Below are 14,629 nucleotides of genomic sequence, written 5' to 3' on the forward strand. Positions count from 1 at the left end.
TAACCATAACCTAAAGGCAGTGTCATTAGAATCCACGCATGGCACTTGTTATGAAATTTGCATGGAAGTTCATCATGGATGCATATTTTAGAAGAGTTGGTCGCTTCACCATATAGAAATGTCCTTCAGAAATCAAAGGTAGCTGAAACATATTAGGTAGATTGAAGTAATCAACCACAAAAAAAAAACACTATGGAACCAAGCACAACATAAGTCGACCTAGGTAACTCGTTTTTTTTTTATCTTGAAAATGTGAAAAAATAAGGTACTGGAAAGGAAATAGTTCTTGCTCCTAAAAATCTAATTTCATTTAAGAAGTCATTTTTTTAATATAAAAACTGATTTTCCTTTTCTGAAAAATGATTTCTTATGTAAATTATACAAAAATCATTACGACCGAAAATTTATTTTGTAACATTTTAAAGGATTAATTTTATTTTCGAAAATATTTATCTCTCCAAATTATCCAGACGAATTATCTTTGGTATTATTTTCATTACAATTAAATAATATAATACAAAAAAAATAAAATCTTACATTTTGAATAAAATAAAAATATCAAAATTTATTAATGTAAATGGTGTTGATCATACAGTTATTAGAATATCATAATTAGGGAAAAAATCAGAAAAATATGAAAGAGAATAAAAAAAATTCAATGTAATTTATTAGAATGTTATTTTATAATGAGCGTACTCATTAGCGTACTCTTGGTCTATACATTGGTAAGAACCTTGTAATCAAAGGAAAAAACGAGACATTTTTAAATTATTCTTCTTTTCTTTCCTAAACCCTTTGTACCAACATAACATCAGTAACATTTATCTTGTAATGTTGATTTAAAATAAATGTTAACTTTTTATTAATAACTGATATCACTGCTAGTTATACTATAATTTTCATTATTCTAAAAATAAAATAACGCATAAAAATATGAGAGACGAAATATAATTCAGTGTAATATTGATTTATATATATTAATGCAAGAAAAAAAAGTTTTATAGAATGATAAAGATAGGTGATGAACCTAAGTATATAAGTTGGAAGTATATCATTTTAACCAATTGAGCTAACTTATTTTTGTCTAAAATGGAACTACTTATAAAAGTTTTGGGGGGCAGTGGCCCCATTGTCCCAACAAAGCTTCACCAATTGTTCAACGTCAAACAAAAAAAAATATGGACCTATGTTGCATATAAAATTTTCAAATGAATTGATTATTTTACTAATTTAAAATATATTTTTTATTTTTAAAATAAAAATAAAAAATATTTAAATTATATTACATAGTCAAACAAATGCATAAAATCTTTCATCTAATGTTATATCTGCATTAAATTAGAAAATATACTACAAATTTAATTATTTTAAAAAGAAAGAAAGAAAAAAATTGTAAATTATGCTTATATTTTCTTATAAAGACATACTTTTTATATACAAATTTTTTTAGCATTTCTATATAATATTAATTTCAAATTATAAATACTAGTAAATTATTAGTTGCTACTGTGTTAATTGATTCAGTCTTTTATTATTAAAAGTGTATAAAAAATTGGTTAAGATAACAAGTTTTGTATAATTTAGTTAAAATATGTTAATGATAAACCACTATTTTATGGTTTATCTTGTGCTCAAATGAGTAGTTTTTTATCAAGTCTTTGCACACTTATTCATACACGTACCTGATGCGTATGCATGACACGCGAAGAAGACCATCGACGCGTACGCGTGACTGATGCGTACGCATGACATGCGCCACGTGCAGAAAATGCGGAAACCGCTGGGGGCGATTTTGGGCTGAGTTTGGACCCAATTTTCGTCCCAGAAACATAGACTAGAGCCAGGGACAAGCAGAGACTTAACACACATTGACACATTCACATTCGCATAGTTTTAGTTTTTAGTTTTGAATCTTAGAGAGAAGAACACTACTTCCTCTAGGTTTCCTTTATATTCATAGTTTTAGAGTTTTATACTTTTGGTTTGGATATTGAGAAGAGTTACTACCTCCGTTGAAGTTTCCATTATTCTAATTTATTTTCTTATTCCTTTACTCTTTTAGTTGTCCAGTAACCCTGTTCAGATATGTATGTTTATGATTTTGGGATTTATTAATGCAAAGAACTATTTTTACCTTTAATTAATTTTTAGTTATTATTTTAATTAATTCATTATGTCTTCTCTTTATTCCCTTTATATGCATGTGAACTTTGTATTCATGTCAATGGAGTAGACTCCCAACTTGACTTGGGAGTTGATTAAAAGAAAACCCTTGAGTTGGAATGCTCAAGTGTTAATTTTGATTGGAAGTTGTTGGCTGGCTCTCTAGTCTCTGACTTTAATCCTTCCTTAGGAGATGATTAGGACTTGTGATTTAGAGTTGGTTAGTCAGTTACTTGACTTTCCTTTATTCAGTAAAGGATAACTAGGTAGAACAACAACCTCTTATTATTACACTTGGGAAAATCCAATAAGGATAGAACTTCCAATTAATCTTCTCCCGGTCAAGGATTTTTAATTTAATTATATAAATTCTCTCGTCAATTTTCATTGCTTTAATTAATTATTATTTTAATTTCCCGTTCTTTAACTCTTAAAAATTCTCGGAAAACTTCTGATCAATAAAATAGCATTCTTTTGTCAACTCGTTGGGAGACGACCTGAGATTTCTACTCCCAGTAATTTATTCTGAAATTGTGACAATATTTCTAAATTGATAAGCGGATTTTTAGTCGGTTAAGAACTGTACTTGCAACGTTGTTCTTATTATAAAATTCTTAGTCGGCAAATTTTTGCCACGTCAATTCTTGGCGCCGTTGCCGGGGAGTTGCAATAGTGTGCTAAATTATTGGTTGGTGTAAATATTTTTAATTTTACATATTCACATTTTTTATTTTATTTTATTACCATGAGTTGTATGTTTCTTTCATTGAATGACGCATTCACTGCCTGATCCGAGCTTAGCTGCATTTGATCCTGAAATTGAAAGAACTATTTCACGTATTAGGCGAGCTCGGCGTTGGTTAGCCTCTGAGGGTGGTGAAGTGGTTACTACCAATTCACCAGTCTTATCTGAGGGCGAATCTGAAACGCCATTCGAGGAAGAAACAAGCTCCTCTTCTACTGATTCTGTTGATTTACGTTCAGATAATATGGCAGAGCCTAGAAGGATTACTCTCCAGGAAGCAAGAGCTCCAGACTTTACACTGCAACCGTATCAAGCGCGTCACCGAAATCTGGCTGCAGATTTTGAACTGAAGACTGCGCTAATCAACTTACTACCCAAGTTTCATGGCTTACCTTCTCAAGAGCCTATCAAGCATCTCAGGAATTTTCAGACAGCTTGCTCAACTACTAGGCGTCTTGGTGCAGAAGAGACTACTATTTAGCTATATGCCTTCCCATTTTCTCTTGAGGAAAAGGCAAGAAAGTGGTTCTACACTCATCCTGAAGCAGTCGTCACCAACTGGGATCTGCTCAGAAGGGAGTTCCTGGAGAAATACTTTCCAGCTGAAGTTACAGATAGATTAAGGAAGGAGATTTCCTGCATTATCCAAGGTGAGTCAGAGACTCTCTAGGAATATTGGGAATGCTTCAGGAATCTCCTTGACTCATGTCCATACCACAAGATTGACCAGATGGTGTTGATCAGCTACTTCACACAAGGCATGAAGCCTCAGGATAAAACTACATTAGATGCTGCAAGTAATGGCTCTCTGAAGAAGTACAAGACGGCGACAGAAGCGTGGCAGCTGATCACTGATCTAGCTGAGTCTACCCAGAATGCTAGGCATAGGAACAACCATCCCAAGGCTGTTGCAGAGGTTTCCTCTAGCATTGAGACTGCTGCTCTCACACAGACTCTGGAAGATATGACCAACACACTAAAGCAGCTACAGCTGAATTAACAATAACCTCAGACTCCCCCACCACAACAGAGTCAACAGTTGGTTCCTTAAAGAGTGTGCAGGATATGTGCCTGTTATACTCATTACACTGATGAGTGTCCGCAGCTCCAACAAGAAGACAACACCTTGGCAGCTACTCACAATTTCTATGACTGCCCAAATCAAGGATACTATCAACAAGGCGGCAATTATAACCAAGGTGGGAACTATAACCAAGGTTGGCAAGATAGCTCCAACTAATGGTGGAGGGACAACTAAAACAGAGGAGGCAGAGACAACCAGGGAAATCAGAGGTGGAATAATAATAACAATCAATAAAACTGGTATCAGCAGAACCCTCCCTATCAACAGCAGAACCAAAACCAGCCTTACAGAGCACTTCACCTAAGGCAGTTCCAAACACCTCAGAATAACCAACAGTAGTCCCCTCAAATCACTTACCCCCTTCCTCTTCTAATGACGAGATACTTCGCTCTCTTGCACAAGGACAACAAGACATTCAGACTACACTTAACTCTACCATAAACGGTCTGAATGCCACTTTACAAGCTCTCATCTCTTGGATGGATTCATTATCTACCCCCAACAATCAACCTTCAAGCTCCAATGCAATTCCTTCTCAACCCTTACCCAACCCCAAAGGTGGCATCAATTCCATTACTTTAAAGTCCGGAACCACACTGCAAGAAATGAGTCATGAGGAGCCAAGCTCAAAGGAGAACATTCAAGTTGAAGATATTGTTGAGGTGGAGGATGCTGAAGAGGAGGATGAAGTACAAGACATGGTTGAAGAAGAAGCAGTTCAACCAAAGAATAGCGCACCAATGGAAGCTGAAGCTACAAAAGACGCCATCCCTATCCCCTTTCCACACCTTGCTAGGAAGTCCAGAAAGTAGATGGAGCTCGACCCAAAGATGGTGGAGATCTTCAAAAAGGTTGAGGTAACCATTCCCCTTTTTGATGCTATTATCCAGGTACCTAAATATGTGAAGTTTTTAAAGGATTTATGCATGCATAAGGATAGAATACATGATTTAGAAACCATTCTCTTAGGTAGCTTAATATCTGCTTTAATGGTTGCCATACCAGAAAAATGTGGGGATTAGGGGCCATATATGGTTACGTGTACCATTGAGGGTGTAACATTTTCTGACTGCATGTGTGATTTAGGTGCATGTGTTAGCATTATGCCATTATCTGTATATGATGCTTTGAGGCTCTCTCCTCTCTCTAGGTTTTAGGATTCTTTTTAGTTCTTTTCAATTTCAGATTTCTATCTTAGTTTAATTTAGTTTTCTCTTCTACTTTTATTTGTTCTAGCATTCTAGTTTATTTATTTCCCTTGTTGATTACTTTATGTTGCCAATTTAGTTTATGAACTCTATGTTAGATTTGATTTTCTATTTAATGCAATTTGAGGTATTTCATATTTATGATTGCTTTCTTCAATTTATATTATTGATGCTTTCAATTGGTTGTTTGGATTTTATTATCTCTTATTGTTTTTCTATGCTTTTATGTTGTGCCCTCCAAGTGTTTGATAAAATGCTTGGGAGGATTTTAAGTTAGATTTTTATATTCTTGACTTTGGTTGAGTAATTGGAGACTCTTGAGTTATCAAACTCCTTTGTTGATTGATAATTAAAAGTTTTTAATTGACTTGAATTCCACTAACTCTAGTCTTTTCTTGGGAGTTGACTAGGACTTGAGGATTCATATTGCTTTATCGATTTGACTTACCTTTATAGTTAGAAGTTAACTAAGTGGGAGCAATGGACAATTGATATTACAATTGATAAGGATAATTAGGATAGGACTTCTAATTTTCATACCTTGCCAAGAGCTTTATTAGCTATTAGTTTAAATTCTTGCAATTTACTTTTCTTGTTCCTTATTCAAAACCCCAAAAAGATACAATCTCATAACCAATTATAAGTACACTTCCCTACAATTTCTTGAGAGACGACCCGAGGTTTAAATACTTTGGTTATTATTTTTAAGGGGTTTGTTACTTGTGACAACCAAATTTTTGTATGAAAGGATTCTTTGTTGGTTTAGAAACTATACTTGCAACGAGGTTTCATTTGTGAAATTCTTTACTAGCAAAAATCCGTTCATCAGTTAAGTTCAAGTTTTAGAAATAAAAAAGTTATTTTTTATAAATTATATACAATGAATAGTATTTTCAAAAACTAGGAAGAGAGTTTATAAATTTTGAAAGAAAAAAGTAGCTCTCAATGTTAACAACAGAATGTCATGAAAAATATTTTAATTGTTAAATAAGTTAGTAATATATAAATATATAACATATAATATATCTATATTTTAATTTTACTTTTTAACGAACGCTAAGTAAAAATGTCACATTGGATATTCTAATTGTCAATTTTGTAATTAGTCATTAATAATGATGTATAAGACATATAGATTGCGTGAGTGAATGAGAGAAATAGGAAAAAAATAACGTGAGAGGGAAAGATTCTTTAATTTTGGACGAAAATATTTAATTCAATATACAATGACATATCAAGTAACATGTGACACATTTTAATTGTAAAATTATTAATATATAATACATTTTTAAGATGTTTGTATCCATCGCAATAACAAAAACGAATATTTAAATCTAAGGGTACGCGAAAAAATTGTTCGAATGAAATTTACATGTACCAGACGCATGGTTCTTATTTATACATTCGAATTCAAATTAAAGGCTCCAACTCTAACTCCACAACATCTAGGGTGGGCATATTGAAAATTTGTATTTTGACATTTGAGATGATCATGGCAGTTGGAAACTCTCTGAACAAGGAAAAAGATTTCACAAACCCTTTGCAATCTGTAAAATAGTGCCCTATGATTGGAATAGGTTCTACTTAATCATTCTGTTAACGTGAAGATCATTTTCACACGCAAAATCAGCGCATACACCGAGAAAGCTCCAAAAATATAAAAGGGCGTGCAGTTGAATACTCGTGACTTGCTAAATCATACATTGATTAACCCCATATTAACGGTCCAAGGTTGAGGAACGACTATGGTTAATATCCTTTTTTTAATGGAGTTCTATACTTGTCATGTAAATTACTTTATTTGAGAAAAATTGTATCAATTGTGACAAAATCGATGCAAGTTGGACTTTTGGAAGGATTAATTTAATTTTTGAAGTCATGTGAGTTACACTTAAAAAAATAATATCACCTATATAAAAATTTTTATTTGTCTAGTAATTATCTATTGTTCACTAATGTATTTAGTTTTTATCCCAAATTTGTAACTTAAAATTATAAAAATTAATTTCTAAAATTTTACAAAAAATAAAAAAACAAACAAATTAATAGTTGCTATTATGTTTTAAAAACGAAACTTTAACAAAATCTCAAATAATGTATCATTTGGAGAAATATAGGTTGATATATTCCATTTAGAAAAAGATTAAAAATTATTATAAATATCAGTAATAGTAGGAGAGTTACCTAGTAATATCATCTATTTTATGAGTCAATTGTAGATATTAATAGTAACTCTAATTTTATTGATTTTTAAATTTTAAATTAAAAATATATATATAAAATTTTTGAAACGCAATAAAAAGGCAACTCAACAGGTATAATAGAGATTGACATTAAATGTTATATGCATTAGAAAAAAAAAATTAACTAAATTTATAAAACTATAATAATTTATAATATCTGTAAATACATTATAGCCCAAAAATATTTATATTTTTTTAAAGAGAAATTTTCATTTTTCTCTCTTGAGAGATATTAAAATGACACCCCCCTATATTTGTAAAATGTACATTCTCCTCTCTTATAACTTTTAAAAAAAAATTTCTTTAATCCATTTTAAATTGTTTGTGTTAACTAATGTTAGCTTTCTCCATTTTTTGAGAAAAAATAAATTATTCATTACAAAAATAACCTTTAACAAGAATTATAATTTTTTGTCATTAAATTTTGATGACCAAAATATCGTTTAATAAATTATCTAATTATTGATTAAATTATTTTTTTACTAAAATATTTTTTAAAAAATTTAATAATTAAATTATTTTTTTCTAAGATACTCTTAAATAATTTTTTAATTATTAAATTGTAATTTAACTAAATTTTTTGTTAACAAATACTTTTATATTTTACTATTAATTATCTGATATCATTAACATTAAATAAAAAAAATCTTACCACTGTTAATATGTATGACAATTAATCAATAAAAAATAATTTATTATAGGGTATTTTAATAAGAAAAATTTAATGACAAAAATATAAATCTTTTGTTAAAAGGTATTTTTGAAATGAATAATATATTTTTTCTTAAAAAATGGATAAAGTTAACATTAGTTAACACTAAATTTAAAATGGATTAAAGAGAAAATTTTTTAAAAATTATAAGAGAGGAGTATGTACATTTTACAAATAGAGAAAAAAATGTGTCATTTTAACATCTCTTAAAAGAGAAAAATAAAATTTTATATTTTGTTAATTAGGCTATTTTGAATATTTGTCATATAATGCACACTATGAGTTTTCTTTATTACAATTTATATATTAATACAATTTTATTTCATTATAATTTCATTTCTTCTCAATTTTTTCTATCCAAAAAAAAAAACTTATCTCTTTAATTTTTTTTCATTCACTTTTCGTTTATTCAAACGACACAAAAAACAACCATTTCTTTTTTAATTGTCTTTCCCATTAGTTTCTTTCTTTTTATTTTTGGTCATAAAAAAACTCCACAGTGTAAAAAATATAATAATTATACAACACAATCGGTATGAACTAAATTGTCTAAAAATAAATTAATATTAATTAAAATCTTGCATGTTCAGAAGATACTAGTATACATGATTTCATTTACTCCAATTTTTTACCTAACAAATAATAGTACCATTCGAAAACAAAATTATTTAAAATAATTACTCATATTTCTTATATAAAGACAAAAATAAATGTAATACTTCTAATACAGCATAAAAATTAATTTTGAGTTATTCACCTAACGTAAATAACTTCTAATAAAAAGTTAGAGTATAAATTTTTTAAGCTATCTTCCATGCCCCAATTTTAAAAAGAATAGAAATTCGCGTTATAGTATTATGTGCATTTGTTGTGTATTCAACTCCACTTAATTAAAATTTAAAAGACACAATGACTACTACAACTATATCATAATAATTTCAGATATACATGAATCATGTAATCTTTGGTTAATATTCATTTATCGATTTGACCATCCCAATGCATGCATACAATATGTATAATAATGTTCTATTTTATCACGTATAATACTTTGTGGAGTTTTGAAAAATCACACAATGCATATTTCAATATGGATCCGTCAAATACGATTTTTCACATACATATTCTTGGGGTTCCATTTTCTCAGCAAAAAGTTCATGACATTCACATTGTCGGCCCACCATATTCAAGGGAATCCGATTCCCCTGCCTCCATATCGTCAACAGAGACTCCTAAACCCCGAAATTACCAATAAAGGTTTGCACGCCTACAATAAAAAACAACTCCGATATGAACTGTCTATATAAACATTTTACTAACACTGGCTATACACACATTCACATCAGTAAAAACACATCATGGTCACAACTAATGATAACCAACAATTTTTTTGTGTTTTTGTTGGATGGATACCTGGGATTTATACTTCATCTGAGGAGGTGGCAGAGCAACTACATGACTACAGAGACGGTGGGTGGATGGAGTTCTCCACTTTGGACAACGCGGAGGAAGCATGGGCTCTCTTCCAAGAGAATGGCGATGCCAAGAAGGGAAGAAACATGATAGCCAATGGCAAAGCCCCGGCAGGACTCCAACAACCGGAACGCCGCCAAATGGAGAGGATAGCGTTGAAAGCTTTGCACTCACGTTTTGAAGAAGACCATCATCACACTATACCGCATCCCCGCCGTAAGTTTTTCTCCTTACCCATCTTCTTCCCTACTCAGACCAACACTTTGATGATAAATCCTTTTCTGTCATCTTGCACCAACTTGCAGCAGACCAAATTGTGCCACACAAACCTACTCGGAATCCGCTTATCATCGTCAGCATGACCAGATTGCTGTCCAAAAACATGCAACAAGTTGGACATCCCCCAACCCATTTACCGCATCATACTAGAAAACACATCAAACGGTGGACAAAATTTTTGTCATCTTGTGTCTGTTGTCCTTCCTGGTGAATCAGAAGCTTTTGTTGTTACTAGCCGCGTTGCATCAGAGCTGCACATGAGCTTAGAGGATTCCGCTCGCTTTTGCCTCCGCAAGATATACCAAAATTTGAATGGTTACGTGGATGACTACAACCTTGACTTGGTTCTTAGATGGAAAGAGAGATACGTTGACCTGGCACGGGATATGGGAAAGCTAGAAACCAGGCTGCAGAAGGTCACGAGATACAATGACGCACTGCAAAAAGTGGTTAACAGGGCAAACAAGACTCGCTAGGATGTCGAGGAACCTGCTCATCCCCCAACTCCAACCACAGTGTAGCTTGAATGGTTTGTCCCTTTGTGGAGCATTAGACTTATGTTAACGATCCAATTGCCTTTTGCTAAACCATTCTGAATTTATCATATCATTGTTGTACTCATCATCTAGTGCATTTTAGCAACCAAAATGTGGCTTTAACTCTCTGCCTTTAGACTTAGGACCACTTCATGTGATGGTTCTTTGACGAACGGGATTCTCTGCTAGTAAAGAATTTTACATATAAAGTCTTGTTGCAAGTATAGTTTCTAAACCGACAAAGAATCCTTTCGTACAAAAGTTTTGGTTGTCACGAGTAACAAACCCCTAATAAAATTGATAACCGAAGTATTTAAACCTCGGGTTGTCTCTCAAGGAATTGCAGGGAGGTGTATTTATTATTGGTTATGGAAGATTATCTTTTTGGGGTTTTTGAATAATGAACAGGAAAAGTAAATTGCAAGAATTAAAATAATAACTAATAAAGCTCTTAGCAAGATATGAAAACTGGAAATCCCATCCTAGTTATCCTTATCAATTGTGATGAGAATTGTTTATTACTCCCACTTAGTTAACCCTTACTAAATAAAGGAAAGTCAAGTGGACTAATCAATTTGATTTCTCAAGTCCTAGTAAACTCCTATGGAAAGACTAGCTTTAGAGGGATCCAAATCAACCACCAAATTCCAATTATCAATCAACAATGGAGTTTGATAACTCAAGTGTCACCAATTAATCAATTCAAGATAAGAATGTAAAATGCTAAATTAAAATCATAAATCTGAAATACCTCAATTTGCATTAAATAGAAATTCAAATCTAACATAAAGAGTTCATAAGTCAATTTGGCAACATAAGTAATTACCAAGAGAAATAGAGAAACCAAAGTATTAGAATAAATAAAAGTAGAAGAGAAACATAAATTAAAGGAACATTGAACCTGGAATTAAGGAGAAACAATCCTAAAACTAAGAAAATCCTAAATCCTAAAACCTAAGAGAGAGGAGAGAGCCCCTCTCTCTCTAAGAACTACATCTAAAACCTAAAATTGTGAATAATAAATGTTGTATCAATGAATGGATCGATTTCCCCACTTTATAGCCTCTAATCTGTGTTTTTTGGGCTGAAAACTGGGTCAGAAATAGTCTAGAAATTGCGCTCAGCAATTTTTGATACGTATAGCACGTAGCAAAGTCACGCGTACGCGTGGATTGAATTTTCTCCAGGTCATGCGTGTGCGTGATCCACGAGTGCACATCATCTATCTTCGGAGAAGATGTGGCAAATTATATATTGTTACGAAGCCCCGGATGTTAGATTTCCAACGCAACTGGAACCGCTTCATTTGGATCTCTGTAGCTCAAGTTATGGTCGATTTAGTACCAACAGGTCAGGCTGGACAGCCTTAGAAATTCCTTCAGTTTCTTGTATTCCTTCCACTTTTGCGTGCTTCCTTTCCATCCTCTAAGCCATTCCTGCCCTATAATCTCTAAAATCACTTAACACACATATCAAGGCATCGAATGGTAATAAGAGAGGATTAAACATAGCAAATTTAAGGCCAAAGAAACATGTTTTCAATCATAGCACAAAATTAGGAAGGAAAATATAAACTCATGCAAATTATATGAATAAGTGAGCAGAGAGTTGATAAAAACCACTTAATTGAGCACAAGATAAACCATAAAATAGTGGTTTGTTAATCTCCCCACACTTAAACATTATAATGTCCTCATGCTAAGCTCAAGAGAACTAAAAGAGTGAAGAGGAATGGTAGAGAGTATGAAATGCAACCTATATATGTGAATGCAACTACATGCAAAATTTTTGTACCTACTTGGTGAAAGTAAATAAATCTTCCAAGAACAGACATGAACTGGATTTCACTAATTCAAATCATAAAATAAAGTACAAATAAACTTGTAAGAAGAAAGCTCATGAAAGCCGAGAACAAGGAATCGAGCATCGAACCCTCACTGGAAGTGTATACACTCTAATCGCTCAGGTGTTTAAGGTTCGATTCTCTCAATTCTCTACTAATCTTGCTTTCTAAGACTTGCTCTTCTTCTACCAATCAACAAAGAATTTAATGCACAGATACACATATCAAAAGGTCTTTTAAGGGTTGTAACGGGGTTAGGGTCATGGTAGGATTGTATTTGGTCAAGTGGACTAAAATCTGAATCCTTAATTAACCTAAACTTCCCACCTAACTTAAGACAATCCATGTAATTACAATGCAAAATCTAACTGTCCATTAACTATGTTTACCACATATTCATGCATCCCAACTTTAGTACAACTCATATGCATTGCTACCAACATTTACTTTGGGACATTTTGTCCCCTTTTTGTTATTTGCTCTTTTTCTTTTCTTTTCTTTTCTTTTCTTTTCATAATTTTTCTTTCTTTTTCTTTTCTCAAGGCATATGATTAAGGTATTGAATGCATGAACATATTCTCAACATTCTTTCACATTTTCAGAAAATTCTAACATACTCAATTCTCAAGCCAAATGTTTCCAAACCCAATTTTCCCACACTTAAATCATAAGTACTCTCACTAGTCTAAGCTAACCAAGGATTCAAATTAAGGACATTATTATTTTCCGCTTAGAGTTAATGATATGCTAAAGTAAAGAATAAAAGGGGTAAAATAGGCTCAAATTGGTTTGCAAAGGATAATGAAAGGTTAAGGTCATATGGGTATGTAAGCTCAGTGAAACAAGGCCTCAATCATATAAGTGCATGCATACATCAAACAATGAAAATATAGAATTAAGCAAGACAAAGATCACAATTTTAGAGAGAACAACACACACCAAAAATAAAATATTGGTTGATAAAATGCAACCAATCAAATAGTCTCAAAATCTCACTGGTTTTGTGTGTTCGAGCTCTAAACCATGTTCCAAAATAAAATTTCTTCAAACAAGTTTAACAAAAAATTTTATTCAAATTAGTGAAATACTCTAAAAAGTTTCTTGAAAAAGTAAATATTACTTCAACCAAGTAGTTGGTAAAATATGCACAAAATGTAACAAACATGCAATCAAACATGCAAATGCAACAACGAACTACAAAGAAAATTAAACAATGGTGTTGAAAAGAAGGTAACTAACCCACGGAAGTCGGTATCGACCTCCCCACACTTAAAGATTGCACCGTCCTCGGTGCATGCTAAGATGTGCAAGTGGACGGGCTGCTACAACTGATGCTTTTTTTCTAAAAATTGTGCAGATAGACTTGTCTGTTGCCTCATATAAACATTTTCTGTTTCCCTTCCTCGGTGGGCATCCTGAAAGAAGAGGAAAAAGAAGAAAAGTAACCCAAAAACAAAGATAGGAAACAATTTAAAATATGGTTGGGTTAATGCCAAATGATGAGAGTCTCAATTACGTGGTAGCTACAACATGCAAGTGAGAAAACAGTAGAAGCACATGGCAAATCAAGAGTGTAAAAATTTTCAACAATGGGGAAGAGAGTGTGGGTAATGCAAGAAAATATAAATTCATGTAAATGCAAAAGGGATACAGGTAACATAAAAGATTAGCAGTGACAGATAAATAATATCATCCTGCAGTGTAAAATAAGTCACTAAGCACCAAAATAATACCAGAAAAGATACAACAGTTGAAAAAGAAAATTTAACACCAATAGAAAAATAATAAATTTAGAAAAGAAAATAAAAATATGGACAAAATTAAAATGTAATGAATGAAAGTATGCAAATAAATAAAGTAAAATAGAATGAAAGTGAAGAAGGATGAGAAGTTAAAGAGATGAAGAAGAAGAAAGTAAGAAAGGAAGAAGAAAGAAGGAGAAAGGAGAGAAGGAAAGGAGAAGAATGGAATCTGTGAAGTGACGCGTAAGCGTCGCCCACGCGTACGCGTGGGTGTGCAAAAGAAGAGGCGACGCGTAAGCATCATCCACGCTTACATGTGGTTGAGCAAGAATCCTAGTGACGCGTAAGCGTCGGTCACGTGTACGCGTGACCACTGGTTGTGCTAAACGCCCAATACCAGCACCAAGGTAGCACAACTCTCGGCCAAATCACCCATTGACACCGATCTGGCGATTCATGCATACGCGTCACTGACGCTTACGCGTGGGGTGACTAAAATATGGGGGACGCGCACGCGTCGCCCACGCGTACGCGTTGGTTGGCTCGTGTGCAAGGCACCCTTCCTGCACAGCTCCCGCGTAACTTTTTGTAAGGTTTAGCG

The sequence above is a fragment of the Arachis hypogaea genome, chromosome 14 (assembly GCF_003086295.3).
Source record: "Arachis hypogaea cultivar Tifrunner chromosome 14, arahy.Tifrunner.gnm2.J5K5, whole genome shotgun sequence".
Lineage (NCBI taxonomy): Eukaryota > Viridiplantae > Streptophyta > Magnoliopsida > Fabales > Fabaceae > Arachis > Arachis hypogaea.